The sequence below is a fragment of the Pteropus medius genome, unplaced genomic scaffold (assembly GCF_902729225.1).
Source record: "Pteropus medius unplaced genomic scaffold, Ma_sr-lr_union100, whole genome shotgun sequence".
NCBI lineage: Eukaryota > Metazoa > Chordata > Mammalia > Chiroptera > Pteropodidae > Pteropus > Pteropus medius.
In genome coordinates, this window is record NW_024355008.1 from 2,801,039 (window position 1) to 2,820,222 (window position 19,184).

Sequence of the window (19,184 nt, forward strand, 5' to 3'; positions counted from 1 at the left end):
GTTATAGAAATAGATGATTCAAATCTATTGGTTATGGTCTGTTTTATGAAGTCCTTCATATTTTATATTGTACTTATTTACTTTGTATTTGAGTATCTAATTCTAAATAAAAAGTTTATACATTTGTTCCAGTGATTATCTGTTTATTATAATGATTAGTAGTAATGGTTGTTATTCATTGTACTTGTAGTTAATGGGTAGTTAAATTCAGAACAAACTACAGATAGAAGTATTGTTGTATAAATGACTTTACAATAAAATAGCCCTAGCCTTATGAAAACATATGAAATGGAAGGAATGCTAATTTAGTTTTATTTGGTATGGATTTAATTACTTTCAGGTTACTCACTGGAATTCTCTGGGTAGAGAACAGATATCCCTCAGAGAGCACAGGTGATAACTGTCGGAAGCTGTTGGAACAGTAGGTGATGAAAGTGTTAGGGGTGAGTGAGTAAGTAGAGCAGAAACCCTAGGATTTGACACAGTTAGGACCTCTGTAGTTAGCTGGTGTTATGGACTGAATTGTATTCCCTGCCAAATTCATATGTGGAAGCTCTAACCCCCAATATGACTATTTGAAGATAAGGACTTTAAGGAGGTAATTAAGGTTACATGAGGTCATATGAGTGGGACCCTGACCCAGTATGTCTGGTATCTCTGTAAGAGGAAGACATACACAAGATTTTTTTCTTCGTATGCACCCAGAGGAAAGGCCATTTGAGGACACAGTGAGAAGGCAGCCATCTGCAAGCCAGGAAGAGTGTTCTCACCAGAAACCAACTATGCTGGCTGGCATCTTGATCTTGGACTTCAGAAATATGAGAAAATAAGTTTCTGTTGTTTAAGACACTCAGTCAGTGGTATTTTGTTATGGTAGCCTGAGCAGACTAATGTAGTAGAGTTGATTAATCAAAAATTTGGTTAGAGTAGGGAATCACAAAAAATTATATATATACCTTAAACTTATTTTTTTTTATTGAAATATAACTGACGTACTGTGAACTGCACTTATTTAAAGTGTACCATTTGATAAATTCTGGCACACAATCATGCGCTGCATAATGACATTTCGGTCAATGATGAACCTCATATACAAAGGGTCCCATAAGATTATAAAGGAGCTGAAAAATTCCTATTGCCTAGTGAATTGTGACTGTTGTAAAGGCATTACTCACATGTTTGTGATGATGCTTGTATAAACCTACTGTGTTGCCAGGCATATAAAAGTATATAGAGTATATATAAATTCATAAAAGTACATACAATTATGTGTAGTACATAATACTTGATAATAAATGACTGTTAAAGGTTTGTGTAGTTACTATAGTTTTTATTATTTTAGAGTCTACTCTTTCTACTTATAAAACAAAAAGTTTGCTATAAAACAGTATATTGTGTTACGCTGGCAGCAGCCTCATACATCTCATGTTTATCGTGTCTTAATTTTTTCCTGGCTTTATTGAAACAAAAGACAGTTGCTTGTACTTACATTGTAAAATTCAATGAGTTTTTTTCAATTATAGTTGGCATACAATAATATACCAGTTTCAGTTGTACAGCCTAGTGATCAGAGAGCCACATAACTCACAAAGCGATCACCCCATTAAATCTAGTACCCCTCTTCCCCATTACATATTTATTACATTATTAATCATCTTCCCCATGCTACACTCTACATCTCCACGTCTATTCAGCAACTATCCGTTTGTACCTCTTAATCCCTTTGCCTTTTTTTCTCATCCCCCCAACCTTCCCATCTAGTAGCCCTCAAAATATTCTCTGTATCTACAAGTTTATTTTCGCTTTTGTTGTTGTTTATTTTGTTCTTTAGATTCCACCTTTACGTGAAATCATGCCATAATTGTCTTTCTCTATCCGACCCATTTCATTCAGCATAATACCCTCTAGGTCCATCAAGGCAATATCTTTTTCTATCTCCTTCCTTTTAGTCTGTGTGTGTCTTTTAATCTGAAGTGAGTCTCTTATATCTCTTATAGGCAGCATTTGTAGGGGTCTTGTTTTCTTATCCATTCAGCCACTCTGTCTTTTGGTTGGAGCACTCAATTCTTTTCCATTTGAGGTAGTTGCTGATAGGAATGTAGTTATTATTATTCTTTATTCCTGTTTTTGATAAATATTCTTTCTCTTAAAGAAGTAAGTCCTTCCAACATTCCCTGTAATACTGGTTTGGTGATGATAAATTCCTTTAGTTTATTTTTGTCTGGGAAGCTCTTTATCTTTCCTTCAACTCTAAATGATAGCTTTGCTGGATAAAGTATTCCTGGTTGTAGATCCTGAGTTTTCATCATGTTGAGTATTTTGTGCCAAACCCTTCTGTCCTGCAAAATTGCTTTTGAGAAATCAGCTGCCAGTCTTATGGGTGCTCTCTTGTAGGTAACTAACTGCTTTTCTCTTGCTGCTTTTAAGATTCTCTCTTTGTGTTTAACCTTTGGCATTTTAATTATGATGTGTCTTGGTGTGAGTCTCTTTGGATTCCTGGTTTTTGGGACTCTCTGAGCTTCCTGAGGTTGTATATCTATTTTCTTCACCAGGTTAGGGAAGTTTTCCATCATTATTTCTTCAAATAGTTCTTCAACATCTTGTTTTCATCAGGTACCCCTATGACACGGATATTTTTGCCTTTAATAGATATTTTTGCCTTCCCATAGGCTCCTTAAATTATTATTATAGTCATGGCTTCTCTTTTCTTGCCATTCTGATTGAGTGTCCTTGACTTTCTCATCCTCTATATAGGTCATTTGATCCTCTTCTTTATTCACTTTGTTTATTCCATTCAATATACTTCTCACCTCAGATGTGTTCATTTCTGACTGATTCCCTTTTATAATTCCCATTTTTATGTGTTTTTCTCTCTTTGTTAAAGTTCTCACTGAATTCATCTACACTTCCCATAAGTTCATTGAGCATCTTTATAACCAGTGTTTTGAATTCTGCATCTGTTAGATTACTTCACTCCATTATCTCTGGATTTCTGTTCTGTTCTCTCATGTGATTTCTGCTTCTTTGTCTTCCCATTTTTGCTGCCTTTCTGTGTCTGTTTCTATGTACTAAGCAAAATTCTTAAGTCTCCTGGTATTAGTACAGCTTTGTAAAGTAGGTGTCCAGTGGCATAGTCCTGAGAGGGGTTCAGCTGCAGGCCAAATTTAGCCCCAGCCTGTGCCTCTCTGCGGCCACCTGTTAAGATTCAGAAAGCAATCCACAGATGCTGTGCTTATAGTTGCCTCAAGAAACCACACCAGAAAACGAGGCCAGCTCCGTCCTGTTTAAGTGTAGGTGCTGCTCAGCAAGGAGCTCCTGACTCTCTGAGGATACATCTGGATGTGGTTTGGGTAGGGCCGCGAGTTGGGGGAGGTGGCGTTTCAGGGAATCTTCTGGGTAGAGCAACCTCTGTTATAAAGTTTGATGACATCTCGGCTATGGTGGTGCTGAATCTGCACACTGGGAGCGGGGAGGGCTTAATAGGGAACAATGGATACTGCTGGCACTCCTGCCTGGGAGAAAGCCTCGCCTTCAGCCCTCACTCCAACAACTCAGTGTCTCTCTGCAAGTCCCTGGTGCCCCCTGTGCACAGCCGTACTGGCACAGGTGCTCAGAGCAAGTAGGTCCATTACCGTGAAAGTCCGCTCACGGACATGGCCCCTTTAAGAGGCATCTGTAGCTGCTGCCGCCACTGTTACAGCCTGTGTTTCACTCAGCTGTTCGGGACCAGGCAGCCCCGCGTTCTCGCCCCATCTTACCTTCTACTGTTGAAGGGTGATTTCTTAGACTTTTCCCTAGTTGTATGGCTTGTTTATCTAGATCCCAGGTGATTTTTCCTTGCTGCTGCTCTTTGTTTCTGTCACAACTTTGATTGGTCACCAGAAGGATGAACAGAGCCTCTATCAACCTTGCCATTTTTTTCCTACCTCTCATACTGCTCATTTTAAGCTTCAAATTGGACTATTGCTAAGAGTTCACAATGAATAATGAGTACCTTTTCGCCAAGATGCAGAAAGTAAAATATCCAAAGATTAATCAGTCATTTCCACATTTTTGTACTTGGATTTAATGCCAATTATTTAATTTTATTCCAGTCTCATACAGCTTGTGAGGACATATTTATCCAACATCAGTTTTCCTCATATTTAAAGGCTTCACCACAAAGACAAAATTAGAAAATTAGAAGTGAGGATCATATTCCTTAGCAAGAATTCTGCTCTATGTATCGCTGATGCCCTGAGCCACTGACAAACAAAATACCAGCATATCGCTATTTTATCTTAGACACTTCCTAAGCAACCACAATGTAGTAGAAACAGTATAGATCACAAAAAAAGGCATGAGCCCTAAACTCATAGAATCGTACCCAAGTACCAATTTATTCCCAAAGTTATTTGTCATCGAATGGGAAGAAAGTATATACTGTTTCGAAAGAGAATGGCGGGAGAATGACGTCAACTATCACAGCTCGTCCCATATATTTTTTGAAGTGTTCCACTTCAGGAGTTTTTCAAACTTGCATGAGGCTCAAGTTAGACTAAAGACTAAGTAATGTATAACTGTTCATTAAATCAAACAGGAAAGACCTAATGCCATCATCTTGGTGTTAGATATTTGGTGTAACAATGTATTGTGTAAAAATAATAATAATAACAGAGAAATTTCAAAATTCTAAAAGATTATTTGTTAAAAATTAACCTTGAATGGAGTCTAACTGTAAAAGTACATTGCAGATGTTCTATGTTCAATTTTAAAGATCGTATTTCTCAACAGGCATTTTATGAAAGGAGAAAGCACAAGTGACCAATAATCACACAAAAAATACACCTCATTTATGATTCAAGAAAGGCAAGTCTACAAAACAATGAGATAATCTTATTCTGAGGATTACAAGGAAGTTATTCTAAAATAATCACTGAAAATGTACCATTTTAGAAAAGGGCATTCTGGCCATAATTATTAAAATTTTAAATGCACATGCCTTTCCTCCTTGCAATTCTACTGCTATAGATATACTTACAATAGTATACAAAGGTGTATTTATAAAGATGCTCACTTAAGTATTGTTTTTAAGAAATCACATATTCTTCGATAGGGAACTGATTAAGTAAACTATTATAAACCACATTTTAAAATTCTATGTAAGAGTTAAGAAGAATAAATTAGATTTTTGTGTGCTTTTATCAAATGACAATCCGGATATGTTAAGTGGAAAAGCAAAGTATATATAGAGAGTATAATTGAATTTATGAAAAAGTAAAATAAAGTTATATACATAATTGTAAAAAAAAAGTGCCTCCAACATTTCCTGTAATACTGGCTTGGAGCTGATAAATTCCTTTAGCTTATTTTTGTTGGGAAGCTCTTTATCTGTCCTTTGGCTCTAAATGATAGCTTTGCTGGATAAAGTATTCTTGGTTGTAGATCCTGGGTTTTCATCACTTTGAATATTTTGTGCCAAGCCCTTCAGTCCTGCAGTTTCTTTTGAGAAATCAGTTTACAGTCTTATGGGCGCTCCCTTGTAGGTAACTAACTGCTTTTCTCTTGCTGCTTTTAAGAGCCTCTCTTTGTCTTTAATTTTTGGCATTTTAATTATGATGTGTCTTGGTGTGGGTCTTTGAGTTGCTCTTTAATGGGACTCTCTAAGCTGTGTGTCTATTTTCTTCACCAGGTTAGGGAAGTTTTCCATCATTATTTCTTCAAATATATATTCAACTTCTTGTTCTCTCTCTTCTTTTGCAGGTATCCCTATGACATGAATATTTTTATATTTAATTGTGTCCCATAGGCTCCTTAAATTATTATTATAGTCTTGGCTTCTTTTCTCTTGCCATTCTGAGTGAACATTCTTGGCTTCCCCATTCTCTATATCGGTGGTTCAATCCTCTTCTTCATCCACTCTGTTGATTCTCTTTAATACACTTTTTATCTCAGATAATGTGTTCTTCATTTCTGACTAATTCCCTTTTATAATTTCCATTTCCATTTTTATGTTTTTTATCTCTTTGTTGAAGTTTTTACTGAATTTAACCAAAAGTTCATTGAGCATCTTTATAACCAGTGTTTTGAACTCTGCATCTGTTAGATTACCGGACTCCATTATATCTGGATCTCTGTTCTGTTCTCTCATGTGGTTTCTGTTTGTCTTCCCATTTTGGCTGCCTTTCTGTGTCTGTTTCTAGGCACTAAGCAAAGCTCCTAAGTCTCCCGATCTTATTAGCATGGCTTTGTAGAGTAGGTGTCCAGTGGCACAGTCCTGAGAGGGGTTCAGCAGCAGGCCAAGTTTAGCTCCAACTTGTGTCCCTCTGCGGCCACCTGTTAAGATTCAGACAGCAATTCACAGAGGCTGTGCTCATAGTTGCCTCAAGAAACCACACCAGAAACCGAGGACAGCTGCCACCAGTGTGAGTCTTGGCGCTGCTCAGCAAGGAACACCTGACTCACTGAGGATAGACCTGGATGTAGCTTAGGTGGGGCTGCGAGTTGAGGGAGGCAGAGTTTCAGAGAAATCTCTGGGTAGAGCGACCTCTGTTATCCAGTTAGATGACATCTCAGCTATGGCTTTGCTGCTTCAGCACACTGGGCGGGTTGTGGGCTCAACAGAGGAACAATGGATACTGCCAGCACTTCTGCCATGGCGATATCCTTGCCTCTGGCCCTCGCTCTGAAAACTCAGTGTCCCCCTGTAAGTCCTTGGTGCCACCTGCACAGCCAATCTGTGCTGGTGCTCAGAGCAAGCAGGTCCATCACCACGAAAGTCCGCTTGCAAACTTGGCCCCTTTAAGAAGCATATGGAGCTGCCGGCTGCTGCTGCCATAGCCTGTGTCCCATTCAGCCACTCGAGACCAGGCAGCTTTGCATCCTTGGCCCATCTTACCCCCTCCCGTTGCAGGGTGATATCTTAGTTCTCTCCCTAGTTGTAGGGCTTGTTCATCTAGATCCCAGGCAACTTTCCTTGCTGTTTGCTCTGTGTTTCTGTCACAACTTTGATTTGGTTGCAAGAGGGGTGAACAAAGCCTCTATCATCTACGCCATTTTTTTCCTCCCCCTATCATCCCTCGATTGCATTTTCTCTTGTGCTTGATTTAATCTCATGTTGTTTTATAAACTTAGTGCAGCCTAAGTGCACAGTGTTTATAAAGTCTACAACAGTAGTGTACAGTAAGTCCTAGGCCTTCACATTCACTTACCACTCATTCACCGACTCATCTAGGGTAATTTCCAGTCCTGTAAGCTCAGCTACATGCCCTATACAACTATATAATTTTTTATATTTTATGCTATATTTTTACTGTACTTTTTCTATGTATTGATATGTTTAGATACACAAATACCATTGTTTTATAATTGCCTACAGTATTCAGTACAGTAACATAATATAGAGGCTTGTAGCCTAGAAGCAATAGGCTATATTATACAGCCTAGGTGTGTATTAAGCTATACTATCTATGTTTGTGTAAGTGTACTCTATGATGTTCACACTACAGAATTGCCTAAATATACTTCTCAGAACGTATCCCCATCATTAAGCAGTGCATGACTGTACATGTCCATAACACTATCACAACAATCAAGATAATGAATGTATTTATTACCCCCCAAAGATCCCTCATCTTCATAACCCTATTTTGCCTGTATTTTTCACTCAGCATAATGAATTTCAAGATTAATCTATAGTTCATTATTTTTTATTGCTGAGTAGTATTTCTTTGTATTTACTAAAATTTGTGTTTTTTTCAATTTTTTTTCCATTTTTATCATTTTAATTAGTTTCAAGTATACAGTATATTAGTTAGACATCTATATAGTTCATAAAATGGTCTCCCCAATTGCTCCCTCCCTCCCCTGACCCTCCACCTAGCCAACGTGTTCATTCTAATTGCATTCCCTAAGCCGTGCTCCCCATCCCCGTGTCCATCCATTAGCTGCTAATTTGTACTTTTTTAACTCTTCACCCCATTCTCCCAGCCCCTCAAACTCCTCTACCCTCTGTCCATCACCAAACTGTCCACTGTATTTGTGAGTCTGTTTTTGATTAGTTTGTTTTTATTCCTTAATTCCACATATAAGTGAAATCATATAGTGTTTATCTTTCTCTATCTGACTTAAATACTTTCTAGGTCCATCAAAGCAATGTTTTTCCATCCCCTTCTTTTTAGTCTGTGTCTTTTAATCTGAAGTGAGTCTCTTATAGGCAACATGTAGGGGTCTTGTTTTCCTTTCCATTTATCCATTCTTTTACTTGGAGCACTTCATTCTTTTCCATTTAAGGTACTTATGGATAGGAATGTAGTTGTTACCATTCTTTATTCCTGTTTTAGATACATGTTTTTCCTTCTCGAAGAAGTCCCTCCAACATTTCCTGTAATATGGGCTTGGTGATGATAATTCCTTCAACTTATTTTTGTCTGGAAAGCTCTTTATCTGTCCTTAACTTTAAATGACAGTTTTGCTGGATAAATTATTCTTGGTTGTGGATCCTGGGTCTTCATCCTATTGAATATTTTTTGCCAAGCCCTTCTGTCCTGCATAATTTCTTTTGAGAAATCAGCTGCCAGTCTTAAGGCTTTTCCCTTATAAGTAACTATCTGTTTTTCTTGTGATGCTTTTAATATTCTTTCTTTGTATTTAACCTTTGGCATTTTAATTATGATGTGTGTTGGTGTGGGCCTCTTTGGATCCCTGACTTTTGGAATTCTCTGAGTTTTCTGGGGTTGTATGTCCATTTTCTTCATCAGGTTAGGGAAGTTTTCCATCATTTCTTCAAACAGTTGTTCAACATCTTGATTTTCTTCAGTTATGCTGATCAGACGGTTATCTGGACCCTTAATAGTGTCCCTTTTGCTCCTTAAATTATTTTTATAGTCTTGGCATCTTATCTCTTGCCATTTTGATTGAGTGTCCTTGGCTTTCTGGTCCTCTAGATAGGGCATATGATCTTTTTCTTTATTCACTCTGTTTATTCCTTTGTTTATTCCATTTAATTTACTTCTCACCTCAGATAATGTGTTCTTCACTTCAGATTGGTTCTCTTTTATAATTTCCATTTCCATTTTTATGTTTTTTATCTCTTTGTTGAAGTTCTTACTGAATTTAACCAAAAGTTCATTGAGCATCTTTATAACCAGTGTTTTGAACTCTGCATCTGTTAGATTACCTGACTCCATTATATCTGGATCTCTGTTCTGTTCTCTCATGTGGTTTCTGTTTGTCTTCCCATTTTGGCTGCCTTTCTGTGTCTGTTTCTATGTACTAAGCAAAACTCCTAAGTCTCCCGGTCGTATTAGTGTGGATTTGTGAAGTAGGTGTCCAGTGGCAGAGTCCTGAGAGGGGCTCAGCTACAGGCCAAATTTTGCTTAAGCCTCTGCCCCTCTGGGGCTACCTGTTAAGATTCAGCAAGCAATCCACAGATGCTGTGCTTATAGTTGCCTCAAAAGGCCACTCCAGAAACCGAGAACAGCTGTCTCCAGTTGAGTCTAGGTGCTGCTCAGCAAGGAGGACCTTACTCACTGAGGATAAACCTGGGTGTGGCTTGGGTGGGGCTGCGAGTTGGGGATGGCGGGGTTTCAGGGAATCCTCTGGGATGAGTGATTTCTGTCATCCAGTCTGAAGACCTCACGGCAATGGAGGTGCTGTGTCCTTGCACTGGGAGTGGGGAGAGCTCAACAGGGAACAATGGATACTGCCAGCACTTCTGCTGAGGAGAGATCTCCACCTCTGTCCCTTGCTCTAACAACTCAGTTTCCCCCTGAAAGTCTCTGGCGCCCACTGTGTGCGACCCAATCGACACTGGAGCGCCGAGCAAGCAGTTTCGTCACTGCGAAAATCCAATCGCGGAGGTGGCTACTTTAAGAGGCTTCTGCCGCTGCCACTGCCGCAGCTTCTGTCTCACTCAGCCGCTCAAGACCAGGTCACCCCACATCCTGACCTTGTCCTACCTACTGCCGTTGCAGCATGCTTTCTTGAATTTTTCTCTAGTTGTACAGCTTGTTCATCAAGATCCCAGGCAATTTTTCTTTGCTGCTGCTGCTCCTTGTTTCTGTTGCAACTTTGATTTGGTCGCCAGAGGGATGAACAGAGCTTCTATTATCTATGCCATTTTTGTTGCCTCTTTTATTTTTTTTCAATTTTATTAAAAAATTTTTCCAGCTATATTGAGAAATAATTGACATATAACATTGTATAAATTGAAGGTGTAAACCATGATGGTTTGATGTATTGTATTTATTGTAAAATGTTTACCACAGCAAGGTTAGTTGACATGTTTATCACCTAACACAGTTACAATTTTATGTGTGTGTTAAAAATGCTTAAGATCTATTAGCTACTTTCAAGGAGTTTTATAGTATTAGGTCTTGTGTTTAAGTCTCTAATCCATTTTGAGTTAATTTTTGTGATAGGGTCAATTTTCATTCTTTGGCATGTAAATATCCAGTTTTCCCAACACCATTTATTGAAAAGAACATCTGCATTGAGTATTCCTGGCTCTCTTGTCAAATATTAGCAGAGTGTATATATATGCATTTATTTTTGGGTTCTTGATTCTGTTCCATCAATCTATCTGCCAGTACATAGTATTTTGATTACTATAGCTTTGTAATATAGTTTGAAATCAGGAAGTATAATGGTTGCCACTTTTTTCTTCTTTCTTAGCTTTGTATATATTCAGTCTTTTGTGGTTTTTAGGATTTTTTTCTTTTTCTGTAAAAGACATCATCAGAATTTTGCTGATACTGGAGGCTGGGCTCCATAGCTGCTTGGGTTTTCTGATCAGGCTTTTTGGGCTGTTGGGATCTGAGGCTATGCTTAGCAGTTGAGTGGGGCTGTGAATTTGTTTTCTTGCTCTGGTGGGGTGGTAAAATGGGCTCCATAGCCAGCGCTGTTGCCTTAGGACCCAAATCAGGCATAACTGGCGACTGAGCTCCCTATCCAGATGGGGCCACCGGCTCAGATCTGCAAATGGGCAGATCTGCTGGCAGGGATCCCTCAGATATCAATGCAAGCAGGGATGTATTCTGCCCAAATTTGAGAGCTGGTTGCTCTAAGCCCTGCTCCTCTTCTCCCTCTCTATCGGATTCTCAGCGGTTGAGCTCTGAAGATTCCCCTAGTGATCCCTATGAGTTGAAACCTCAGTTAGCATCCTGGAAAGCATCCTGTAATCTTGGGGGGAGCTGATTGTGCACTTGGGGTTCTATTTTTCCCACTGGAGAAATGAAGCTCAGGGGCATGCTTGGTTGGCCTGGGGGTGGGGTGACATGGTTTTTCCGTTTTTGGCTATTAGAAATGAACTGCTGTGAACATTTGTGTATAAGTCTTTGTGCAGACATATACTTAATTTCTCTTTGGTGACTACCAAAGAGTGGAATGGCTGGGTCATAGAGTAGGTGTATGTGTAACTTTTTAAGAATCTGTCAAACCAATTTTATTTTCCAAATTGGTTGTACCATTTTGCATTCCCACTATCAGTGTAGGATGGTTCCATTTTTTCCCACATCTTCACCAAATATTTGGTATGGTCAATCTTTTAAATTTTAGCCATTCAAATGGGTAAATAGTATCTCATTGTGGTTTTAATCTACGTTTCCTTAATGACTATTGATGTTGGGCATTTATTACTTTATTTACTATCTGTATATTTTCTTTAGATAAATGTCTCAAAGTTTGGTGGTTTTCCAAAAACTTACCCATATAAAAAAATTGGTCTGCTGGTCTTATTTTGAGTTGAAGAGTTATTTATATTGTCTATATAACAATCCTTTAGCAAATATTAAATATTTCCCCCAGTCTGTGGGTTGCCATTTCATGTTCAAAATTATATTTTTTGAAAAGGAACAGCTTTAAGTTTTGATAAAGTCCAATATGTTGGTATTTTTAATAGTTAATGATTTTTGTAGTATATTCAAGAAATCTTTGCTGTACCCAAGGCCGCTAAGATATTCTCCTATGTTTTCTTCTAGAAGTGTTACTGTTTTAGCTCTTACATTGAGGGCTATGATCCATTTTGAGTTAATTTTTGTATATGGTTTGAGGTTTATTTTTGCATATGATTATACAATTCCAGGACCAGTTGTTGAAAAGATTGGCCTTTCCCCATTTAACCACTTTGGTACTTTTGTCAAAAGTCAGTTGACCAAATATGTATGTGTTCATTTTTGGATTCTATTCTATTCTATTGATTTGTTTACATCTCAGTACCACACTATCTTGATTACTATAGCTTTATACGTAGTCTTGAAAATAGGTATGTAAGTCTTTCAGCTTCGTTGTTTTTCAATGTTGTTTTCTTTGAGTAGAGATGCTCTGGAGTTCTGTGGCTTTTGCGCATAAATTCTACTTATACTATACCATTTCAATTTTCAGTTTCTCTAAAATGGAGTGAGAACTTAAAAGCACTTGTAAAACCATCTGAATGCATAATGGTTTTAGGTTTTTATAATTTCTTCCTCTGATCTTTGATCATTTTCTTGTTTTTTGTTTTACACTTTTAAGCAATTCACTTTTGAGTCTTTCCAAAGCACTCGACATTGTTTTCTAAGACTACGTTCTCTTTTTACACTTGATTTAAAAGTTTCATGTAATAGATAATTATATTATATAATTACAATAATATATGTGGTATAAACTGGTTTGAAAACAAACAGAACTCAAACCAGTGGGAATGGAAGTACATGCTTCAGAAAGGGAATGAAAGCGAGTCAGCAGAATAACAAAGCTTTTCTTGTACTTTTTCATTTGTCTTTGAAAGTAAAGAAAATATTTTTGCACCTCAAACAAGATTCTTCCAAATTTAGATAATCTAACATGCAGAGCTGAGATGATATGGACTTTTAAAATGTACTATATTGAAGCTAACTCCCAATTTGGTAGTCAAATGGATATTGGTCCTTGTTTCAGATAGTACCTGAATTAGCAAGAGTAATGGTTTCCAAACTGATAATCTGATAATCAAAATCTTAGAAGTACATATTATATGATTACATTTAATATGACTTTCTGGAAAAGGCAACACTATAGGGAGAGAAAACAGATGAGTGGTTGCCAGGAGTTGAGGAAGGGTAATTTTTAGGGCAATGAACTATTCTGTATAGTGCTGTCATTGTGGGTACACAAAATCCTATATATTTGTCAAAACCCATAGAATAGTACACAAAGACTGAAGCTTTACACAAATTTAACACCCCTTCCCCGCCCCCCAAATCGTAACTGGGATGTCAAGGGATCTAAAGATGGAATGTGGATATGATAAATGAATCTAACTGTGTTACAAATGTTTGGCATAAACTCACTAAAGGGGAGATGACCTAAGTCAGGGATCCCCAACACCCAGACCACAGACTGGTACTGGTCTGTGGGCTGTTAGGAACTAGGCTGCACAGTAGGAGGTAAGTGGCAAACTGGTGAAGCTTCATCTGTATTTGCAGCCGCTCCCCAGCGCTAGCCTCACTGCTTCAGCTCCATCTCAGATCATCAGATATTAGATTCTCATAGGAGTACCGGTCCCCATTGTCAAAAAAGTTGGGGACTACTGACCTAAGTAACTTTGGGAAACTGTTCTGACCGTATAGTATGTCTTAGTCTATTTGAGCTGCTATAACAATATCACAGATTGGGTGGCTTATAAACAGAAATTTATTTCCAGTTCTGGAGACTGGGAAATCCAAGATCAAGATACCAGCAGATTCAGTGATGAAAGCTACCTTCCTGATTCATTGATGGTCATCTTCTTTCTCACTGTGTACTCGCATGGTGGAAGTGGCGAGGGATCTCTCTGGTGTCTCTTAAGCAGAACAAAGTAATGCTCATTGAGTTAGAAACAGGGAAAGATGTTCCCACACAAGGCAAGGGCTAGCTGTGAGGACTCTTATCTCTTGGTAAGTGTTCCAGGCCAAGGCTGTGTGCATGAAAGACTTCATGCAAAAGACTTTCCTAGCACGAGACGATTAAAGTGAAACGAGGTCATAAGTATCGGGCCCTATTCTGATAGATTGGTGTTTTTTTAAGAGGAGGAAGAGACACCAGAGAGTTCTCATTTCCTCCCTGTCATGTGAGAACACAGTGAGAAGGTGTTTATCTACAAGCCAGAAAGAGAACTCTCACCAGAAACTGAATCAGCTGGCACCTTGATCTGTGACTTCCAGCCTCCAGAACTGAGAGAAATAGATTTCTGTTATTTAAGCCACTGAGTCTATGGTATTTTATTATGGCAACCTAAGCAGACTAATACAGGCACCAAAATACTTCTTCCTTCCAGTCTCCTACCCTTGTCAGAATCCTCTCGTGGTTCACGGTTTTTGGAATAGGGTGGTTGGTACCTAATGTGACAGCAGTCATTTATTTTGAACAATGGTTTGATGGTTTTGGGGGACCAAATTTCAGTCACTTTTTTCCAAGGGAGGAAAGCAAAGAAACTATATCAGGAACTGACATGGGCTCAGGAGTGCTTGTGCCCCAAGCTTCTGCTACCAGAGACAGCGCTAGACTTGCTTGTGAATGTCCTCCAAGTTAATTGCATCAGAAACAGGTTTAATTTGCTTTTACTTATCTAACCTTAAGATCCAAACTTTGTTTTGCTGAAAGAAATAAAGTTTAGTAACATTAGCATCTAAATCATGTTTTTTTAGACGGGTCAGAAATGACAGGTTCCTTGGGTTTTATATCATGACATACAAACCTTATGTTCTCATTTTTTCCCCAGCTCTCAAAGTTAGGTTATCCTATATGCAACATTTACAAATTTGTCATGCTATGTCATAACCTTAGATAGGAAATTCAAGAGGAAGAGATCTGGGACACGTGCTAGGCACTTTTAATTTGTCATCTCATTTATTCCTAAGTGCAGATGTAATTGCAGAGAAATTTCATTTCTCTAAAGTATATTTTTTTTCTCTGATTCAAGCTGGTTTTGCCCAGCTAACAGCATTGTGACTCACTTGCTTCTTTCTGCCTTTAACCTCTGTATGCCTGCTCCTTTAATTATTAAGTCTCAGGACATAAGATTAACTGAGCTTCAGGCCCATAATCATGAGGACAACAGGTTTCAGCTGGACATTAGATTAAGGATAACATCTTGGCTTGGATGTGTTTCAACCCTAGGCCAATCGAAGCAGAACAACATACCCACTGACCACGGGACCATATGTGGTGGCCTGTGGCTCATTCTGAAATCAAACACAATGATCAATTACCTCATCCCTCTCCAACTGTCCAATCAGTAGCACCCACAACCCCAACTCCTAGTTTCCATGATTACTGATTTTCCCCTATGTAATCTGTATTCCTGAGACACTGGGGAGCCAGGCCTTTGAGCGATAGCTTGCCTGTGTCTCTGGGACTTGCAACTCTCTAATATACTTTCTTTGCTGCAAAACCTGCACGTATCTCTTCATTGGCTTAGAGGTGCGCAGACAGACCCCTTTTTCGTCTGGTAACACAGGCGGTGTTGCCCCTAATTTAGTTGAGAAAATTAACTCAGAGAAGTAATTTGCCTAAGATGACACTGCTAGTAAGAGGCAAAGCTGTGGATCAGACCTAGGCAGGCTAGGATCCAAAAGTGCATATTCTTTGAACAGTAGCATTCTGCACTGGGAGTGTAGTTACTTTGTAGTTAGAGAACTTTTAAAAATCTAGTAGTGATGGACAGGCTTCTTTGGTCCCAACCACTCTTGTTTGTGGCTATAATGACTGTAAAACACATGTAAGAGTACTCAAATTCCTCAGTATTATGACTGCCTGTGTGAATGGAGGTTAATAAAGATCATTAACTAATGCAGTCCCAAACCATGACCTAGAAGTCAGTATGTCCTGTTTAAGTATTTGCCATTTTGCCAGACAGCCAAACTGTGAAAGGTAAGTGGCTGGGAGTACATCTACTGGGAGACAGAACTTAATCAGAGCAAAAGTCTATCATATGGGGCTCTTCATCATCAGGTACAGAGCAATGGAAGCCACTTTTCATGATTCCAAAAGGCCTTGGAAGACTGAATATCCTTGAGGAATAACAGAATGAAATTGTTACTCCAGAAGACACTGTCCTATGTAGAACCTCCTTTTACTTAATTCATGAGTCTGATCACCCATGCCTGTAGTCCTGCCATGAAAACATCTAAATAAGCACGTAGATCCACTGTGGTCAATAAATGTAAAAATAATTAATGTTAGTTGTAATTCATATTAATTATTTTTCCTCAACCTTGAGATAATAGTCTGGGGTCAGGTTTACTTTTAGGGCCTGCGTTTTGCTTGGATAAATTCGGTTAACCGCACTGTGCTCTGAGCTGAATGGTCCTTTTCTGCTTCCTGAGCAAGAGCTTGTCTGTCTTCTAAGGACTCCTCTCAGTTCCTGCATTTCACGTAGGACGTTTTACTGGTTAGATTTAAACAATGTCCACAACAGGAAAACCCAGAACCGGGGTTAAAAATGTTGAGGCGCATTTGCCAGAAGACCCATGTCTTGTACAAGGAGAGTCAAAGTAATAGGGAGGGCCACTTCAAGGGCGAATTGAAGAATAAGACGACTAATTGCAAGCAAGGAAAGAGTCAAGAGACCAGTTGTCTCCGTGCTCGTGCTTTGCAAATCGTGTTTCTCTGCTACAAGGAACACTAAATTTCACCACTGAGAGGAAAGATGGCCCAAGTACGTGCATCTCCGTTTTGGTCACTTCGCTGACAAAAAAAAAAAAAAAAAAAAAAAAAAATGCCTTGAAACGGATGCTCCCTTGGGAAACCCTGACGTCCGAAGGCGATAGGCACTGGGTCCCGAGAGGGCCTAGAGTTGGGGCCACAGGGCGACAGCTGCGGCACGCTCTGGCGCGCAGGATCCGCACGGCACTGAGCGCGCGGGGCACTCCGGTGCTGGGCTCTGTGCTCGGTGTTCCACGCTCGGCCCCTGCAGCTGTCAGTCAGCGTCTTCGGCCCGCCCCTCCCGGAGCTCGACGAATCGTAGCCGGGGGTCGGGGCTTAGGAGACACAGTGGGTCCAGGAAGCAGGGGCCCGGCGGCCTGGCGCAGCTGCGATTGACCAGGACGTGTGTGTCTCTAGCCGCGAGGGAACGCATAGCGGCAGGCCGGATCCGGAGGTGAGTGCAGACTTGCAGGTTGGGTGCGGGACCGGGCTGCTGCCGCCCGAGCAACCCATTCCCCGGCCTCGCGCTCCCCTCTCGGCTTCGAAGCCCTTCCTTCCGCGCGCGCCGGCTCCTGACTCCCCGTCCCCGGCTTTGGTGCGGAGGAGGTGCAGCCGCTGGGGACACGGCTGGGGGCGTTGGCGCCTGGAAGGAGATGCTCCAGCCCATGGCAGGGGCAGAGTTGGAGCCCTTGGCTGCCGCAGCGGATCTGAATCTCCCAGCCGAGGCAGGTCCCGGCAGGTAGGGGGCGGGGCTGGGCTCGAGCATCTCCCTCAGTTTTCTCCACTTGCTGCAGCGTGGGCAGGTGCAGCCTTAGCTTGGCGGAGCCAGACCCCTTGACAGACGCCGAAGATCCCTCCCCCTGACACCTTCCTTGACCCAGTGCGGAGCACTTGGCGACGCCTCCTCTTTCAGCTCTAACTTCCGTCTCATCATTGCTCTGGGCACCAGCTGCCTCTTGGCTGGCGGTGCTCTCACACTGGACTGATCTGCCCTTACTGACATCAGATTCGGGTCGTACGGGGAGAAACGAGTGTGACTTTATAAGGTGTAATTGAGAGACGCTGGCCTGTTGCCAATCTCCGCTTGATCACAGGCCAGAAGTAGAGTAGTGGTAAGAGGGAGTCTCAGGCAGTATTTTTTTTAAAAAAGATGTGTAATTGCCTGTCTAAAATTTTCCTTGCTTTTCATTATTTACTCTAAAGGAACAGTTAAATTTCCTAAAGATAAAGAACCACACTGCCCTGATGGCTCTCCCCACTTCTCACTGTGGTTAATTATCACTTGGAACATCAGGGTGTGCTTGAAGCTGGCGGGACTCCCAGACCCCAATTGTCTGATTCCGCAGTGGAGGCGTAGCACACTTCCTCCACAGTGTTTGGGTTCTGTTTTCCTTTGACTGTTTAATATCTTCTGTCCATGTCTGTTATCCTCAGGATTTCTCTGGGCCTGATAAAGTGCTTTGTGTGTTACTGAGAAGGGAAACAAAAGGATAGATAACTAACGGGGGGTTGGCTGTCCCTTCTGCCCCGTAATTGGGTTGTCCTGAGGGGACAATGTCAGTTACAATTCAAACATCATTTCGGAAAGGCCATCCCTGACCAACTTATACAAATAACACTCTCTGGCCACCCTTTCTAATGGTTCTCCTACCTGGCTGTACATTATAATCATCTGGAGACCATTTTAAAAAGCTGTTTTTTGGGACCTACTCCCACAGATTCTGTCTGATTCAATTGGTTGGATGTAGTCCAGATACTGGCATTTTTAAAAGCTTTCATGATGGTATTAATGGGCATGCAAGGTTGAAGGCCATTATCTATCAGCATGCTCTATTTTTTCTTATAGCACTTACTACTCTGTGACTTATTTAACTGATATATTTACTTGTCTACCTCTCCCCACCCACCATGAAAGCATGGGCCCCTGCTTTGGAAGAAAAGCAAGGGAAGGCCCAGATGAGTCAGCTCTTTGGGCATATGAGGTAGAGGTGAATGAAGGAGAAATGGGATCTGGGGAAGCAAGTCCTGCAGATGTCCCTGCTTCATCTTTGTCCAAGGGTTGACCTTATTTGGTTGACCCATCATTGTTACTGTCTGGGATGAGTCTCTGTTTCTCTCTGTAGGCCCTGCTCGATTAAGTTTCAAGGTCTTACTCAGCACCCTATGAAAAATACAGCTGCTCTTTGGAAAGTTTAGATATCAATATTTAAGTTTGGGTATATTCTATATAAATCTGTGCTCTTTTACATAAGGGTCCATGTATTCTGAATTAAAATTCCAGACACTTGCTCTGATAAGTAAAATTACATTTATGTGAATAGCAAGTCAGAGTATTTAGGATGGGGACTGTCCCAGAAACTGAATGTATGGTTGTCCTCTAAAAATATTCTTTGCGAAATGATTCTCTAAGAACATTAGCTCCCCAGAGGACGGGGTTGCTGCCTCATTTCCTGTTTAGTACTGAACTTAAGTATTTCATTTGTGTTATTAACAATTGCAGTTCCAAGTGATGTGAGCAATCACTTTGTAATTCTCTTGTGAGATAATGGATAGGAAGTCAGGTA

General features: G+C 40.3%; 1 protein-coding gene across 8 annotated transcripts in view; it reads left to right on the plus strand.

Annotated features, from left to right (window-relative positions):
* The first annotated feature begins 16,945 nt into the window (after positions 1-16,945).
* NXPE3 (neurexophilin and PC-esterase domain family member 3) overlaps positions 16,946-19,184 on the plus strand; it is a 33,120-nt gene continuing 30,881 nt past the window's right edge. For 2 of the 8 annotated variants that reach the window (XM_039856801.1, XM_039856808.1), the window contains exon 1: positions 16,946-17,074. The gene's annotated coding sequence lies outside the window, so the exon portion shown is untranslated. Of the gene's footprint in view, positions 17,075-17,229; positions 17,360-17,530; positions 17,733-19,184 lie in introns of those variants that run through there. The other 6 variants (XM_039856804.1, XM_039856809.1, XM_039856807.1 and 3 more) reach the window with 6 other exon arrangements.